General features: G+C 46.3%; 1 protein-coding gene across 2 annotated transcripts in view; it reads right to left on the reverse strand.

Moving 5' to 3' along the window:
* The window catches only part of SEC23B (SEC23 homolog B, COPII coat complex component), a 45,063-nt gene extending 42,758 nt beyond the window's left edge, over nucleotides 1-2,305 (reverse strand). The window contains exon 1 of one of the 2 annotated variants that reach the window (XM_004270409.4): nucleotides 1,864-2,305. The gene's annotated coding sequence lies outside the window, so the exon portion shown is untranslated. Of the gene's footprint in view, nucleotides 1-1,845 lie in introns of both variants that reach the window. The other variant, XM_004270410.4, reaches the window with a different exon arrangement.
* Between the last annotated feature and the right edge of the window lie 2,724 nt (nucleotides 2,306-5,029).

Genomic DNA, 5,029 nt, shown 5'->3' on the forward strand with positions numbered 1-5,029 from the left:
ATAATTTACATTCCAAGCGATCTTGGTTTTGTGCCCTTTCCCTCCTTCCGTTATTATGCAGAAAAGAACTGGATACTGAAGTGCGAATCCTATTCACAAGAACAACTACCAGTTCTTAGCCAAGGTACTTCTACTTGGGATCACCAAAATTACAAAGGCACACTTGCTATTATGCTAAGTGAGTTCCTCACCAGCTCCTGTCCCCTCACCACAGTCGCTTATGCTCATGCCTTGGAAGATTCCAGTTAATGAAACAGCCATTCAGACTAAGTACGTTTTTCAAACCCAAATAATGCCAACTTCATCCTGTTTACATACTAAATTCTAGGCTAACACACACTTCAGCTATTAGGGTTCAAGGGAACAAAACTCTCGAGAACTATGGGGAAAATGACAAATTAAAGAATCTTATAGGGCTTCCCTGGTGGCTCAGTGGTTAAGAATCTGCCTGCCAATGCAGGGGACACGGGTTCGAGCCCTGGTCCGGAAAGATCCCACACGCCGCAGAGCAACTAAGCCCGTGAGCCACAACTACTGAGCCCGCGTGCCACAACTGCTGAAGCTCACGTACCTAGAGCCCGTGCTCCGCAACAAGAGAAGCCAAAGCAACAAGAAGCTCACGCACAGCGACGAAGAGTAGCCCACACTCACCAGAACTAGAGAAAGCCAGTGCGCAGCAACAAAGACCCAACGCAGCCAAGAAGAAATAATTTTTTTTTAAAAAGACTCTATTATATAAGTGGCCTCTAGTGCTCACTTATGCAATGCTGAATAATGACTGTCTCCAAGCTGTTTTGAGAAGTGCCATACTGTTAATTTGGACTAAGGGAACAACATAGGGCTATAAATGCAAATGAATTACTCTATTACACACAACGCGGAGCACAAAAATTCCAAATGTTTGTTCCAGCTTAAACTCTAAGGCATCTACTTGTTATCTCTGGCCAAAGCAGGAAACTGTAGTTCTGTGTACACAGAAAACACTTCTGCAGCTTCCTGGCTAGTAAAGGGTCATTCAGATGGGAATGAAAGCAAGTTCTAACATCCCAATTCTCAGCAAGCACCTCGGCAGACTTCATTAAGTGGCTGTTTTCCTTCTCAAAACAGATCATTATTAAAAGGCACTATCTCCATCCCATGTCCCCAGGCATCCACATATTAAAACCTGCGCTCTCCATTTCCCACTGCCTCTTCCGCTCACTCCCTCAAGAGCATGGATTCTTAACTCTGGGCACATAGCCAACAGGGGACTTCACAGGGTCAATAAGTCCTCTGAAACTGTATGCAAAATTGTGTGCATGAGCCAAGGTGCACTTTTCTAGAGAGACAGGTCTACCATTAACACCATCTTTTCAAAAGGGAAGGCTTTCAGAATAGGTTAACAGCTGAATGAATGAATAAGTAAAATTGTAAAGATCCTGTAGACGTATCTGTCAAAAAAAAAAAATCTGTACCATTCATTCCACCTTAAGGTATGATTTTTCAGGACACAACTAAGGTAAAGCAAGGTTTAATCTTTAAAGGGAGTCCGAAGACCTGGGTTCTAGCTCCGGCTCTGTCACGAAGCATAAGTCATTTAACCAGAATCTCGAGTTCCTCAACTGTAAACTGGACGTTGGGTCCTTCTGTCTCCCGCGACTCCGAGGGATCCTGCGCCAGAATCCGGCCAGCCGGCCGCCCCACCTGGCTGGGACCACGTCACTCTCAGCAGACCCCTGGGTCTTCGGGCCCTGCAGCTCCTCTGACCGCCGGGAAAAGGCCTCGCCCCAGGAGCAACCCACCTGCCCCTAAGCAGAGACTCCGGTCCCTGCCCTCGGCCTCTCATAACCTGTGCTCCCCACTCACCTGGCCGGAACCGCTCACCTGGCCGCAGCCGTACGCACCCACCGCTGCAAGAGCCGGGCTCCAGTTCCCACCGCCAAGTCCAACTCAGCCCTAAGCCGATTGGTTAGCGTCCTGTGCGTCACGCCACGGCGCCGTCCGCTGGCCAATCAAAGAGCGCCTCCCCGGCGGGCGAGCGGAAGCAAGACACTTAGAAAGGCTGCGCCGCCATCTTGGAACAGGGCAAGACAGACGTGGTTGGTTCTTAAAAATCACAATTACTCAGAATACAGGTTTCTCCACGTTCACCTCTAAACCTTTCTGCTTCACGAAATACCGGCGCCTAGGGAACTGTTTCCTAGCCACAGCCAGCGCGCCTCAGGAGCTCGCCCTACTCCAATAAGACGTCCGCTCGCTTCAGTGGGAAGTCCCTCTCATCGCCTTAGTTACCGGGAAGCGAGAACGTTGACGCGTGGCCCCGGAAGAGGGCGAGGCTCCTCGCGGAGGAAACCGAAGCTGGCCGGAAGGAGGTGTCGGCGCGCAGAAAGGGGCGAGGCTAAGGGAGCGTGAGCCTTGAGCGTGGGGACGCATGCGCGCAGGAGTCCTGTCAGTTAAACAGGTGTAGTTATTCTTCCTCACCTTGCAGGGTTTCCTTCCCTCGTTCGCCCCTCGTTCGCGCACAGGTGCCTTCCGGCTCTCTGCGGAGCCTGGCGTTAGCGCACAGGCTAATCCCTCTCGTTCCCTGTCATCCTTCCACGAGAAAGTGAATAATTGGGAACTGTGGTAGTCAAACGTTTTAAGAGACTAACAAAACACCAAACTGCATAGAGCACGGCTTTCTACAGCCACCATGGCCGTTTTGCCACTTCTTATAAGTGGCAAAACCGAGCACGTTTATTAATCTGACCCAGCGATATGGCCCGTCTGTAGCATATAAAAATAAGCAAAATTATATAAACTTAAAAGTATGCTTAAAGCATATCAAGGCGTCCAAGAATTAACTAGCTCAATTTAATATTAGTACAAAGTTTTAAGTGACTAACAAATCATAGAAGTTAGTTTTAGGTCGATGTGCTACGAAATTAATTTGTCGAATAATGGTTCAGTTTTATTGAACAAGTTTACACTTTTCGTGTATCTAAAGCATTATGTAGGAGTAATAGTGGGTTTTTTAATACTTAAACTGGTATAAGTTCAGGAAGTTCAAATCAATTATTCTCTCAGTAAAGATACACACTCAATTAAGATACAATACACATTTGCATCATACTTCACAGTGAGAAAATGTTACCAAGTCCAAGCTGGTGCTGCTTGCCGCACAACAGGCCAATTGAGAGATGAGTTGGGGCAAGGACTAGCGACTTCATTTGGAAGGTCGCAGACCCAGGAGTCTGGTTCTGACCTCGGGTGGCCTCGGCCTGCAGCGGCTTGAAGCAGGATTTTTTCGGTTCCCAGCCAGAGATTGAGGTATGGCCGCAGCAATGAGAGCGCTGAATCCCAGCCACCAGACCACCAGGGACCAGTGGCCAGTGACAAGGCCACGGCCCGTCAGCTGTGTAGAAATGAACTTCTACATAGAGACGGAAAGTAGTGAAGCAAGTAGAGTGTTTATTAAGAGGGAAAAGGGTGCAGTACGTGTGGACAGCCACACGGGCGGGCTCAGAGAGACAGTCACGCCCTCGTGGCAGTCTGAATCACTTTTATGGGGCATTTCTTCATGGTTTCCTCTAGCCAATCATCTTGTTTCGCCTGGTTCTGAGTCCGGATTTGGTATATCTCAGGGTTCTCTCCTGTGTGGGTGCACATCTCTTAGCCAAGATGGATAGTAGTGAAGAGGCCTATGGGTAGTTGACGTCACATACTAGGAGGTGGCACCCCCTCCCTTTTTGACCTCCAAGGAGCCTTTCTGCACCTGTGCACTCGGGGAGGTCTCCTTGACTTTGAGAATGAGGAATACGTGGTCTTTTATCTCTTACCTGGGCAGGGCCCAGCCTCCTTGATCATCCTGCTTTTATGGAGTTTCTGCTACTATGGAGTTTCTGTCCGCAGGGGAGAAACTGTTCAGCCTGGGGCCCATCTACCTCCTGCCTAAGTTCCAGCCAGACTCAGGAGGGGATGTGTTAATTTCTTTTTTCCTGCAGCCATTCACAGGGGGGCCTGGTCAGGATGTTTCCTGTCAGCTAAACAAAGGTATTTTAGCTTAACACTCAGGCGTGGGAGGCAGAATTCCTCCAGTTTGGCCATTATGTATACTTTAAGCTGTAGGCAACATCCCTTTAGTGATTAACTTGAAGCAAAAGCAATAGAATACAAAGGTTAAAGTAAAAGAAACAGATCCAATGTGGAGTCAGATTTATTCTTCTCTTTCACAGATAGACATAGCTGGGTTTTTTTTTTAACCAAACATTAAGAAAATATCATTTGCCAAAAATTTGCTTGACTTATTTGAACCTGGATTCCTAGTGCTAGAAATTACTGTAAGAAGGATTTTTAAAAATCTACCACATTAATGTATTAGAAGTTTAATTTCCTTATTTTAGGAATAGTTTATTTATGTGACTGTGTAGTTATCCTGATAGGCATTGGGAAGGAAGAAAATTTCCTCCTTCTAGGTTCTTCTGGCTGGCCTAAGAGTTAGATCGACATGAGGCAGATTAACAGGGGAAAATGAAATAGAAATTTAGTAACATGTATACATGGGAGAGACCTAGGGAAAATGAGTAACTTGCTAAAATGTTTCAAGTCCTCACCTTAAAAACCATCCTCAGCTAAAGACAAAAGAGGATATTGAGGTTGGGGAGTCAGTTATGGGAAGTCACCAGGAAAAGCGCAGTAAACAAGGTTAAGGTTGTTGAGCAGATTTAAGTCACTGCCTTCTCCACTGGTAACTTTATAGAGATGTGGCCATCCTCTTTCTAGTACAGAGAGGGAGACAACCTACAAATGGAGATTTCCCTTACAAATGTAAATGTGTCTTACAAAAGGATAATTCCTACTTGGCTAAGAGTTTTTTCCACATCTGCTGTTTCTTAGAAAATAACCAGCTTAAAATAATTGATACGGCAAGAGGCAATGAGAACAAAGCTTCTTTAAAAGATGTAATAATCCAATTTGTTAGAACTCTAAAGTTAGTAAACCATTTCATACTCTTAGAACAGGTGAAGACCTTTGCGATTACAGCCATGAAGGCATACAGATGCACAAACAC

The sequence above is a fragment of the Orcinus orca genome, chromosome 16 (genome assembly GCF_937001465.1).
Source record: "Orcinus orca chromosome 16, mOrcOrc1.1, whole genome shotgun sequence".
Taxonomy (NCBI): domain Eukaryota; kingdom Metazoa; phylum Chordata; class Mammalia; order Artiodactyla; family Delphinidae; genus Orcinus; species Orcinus orca.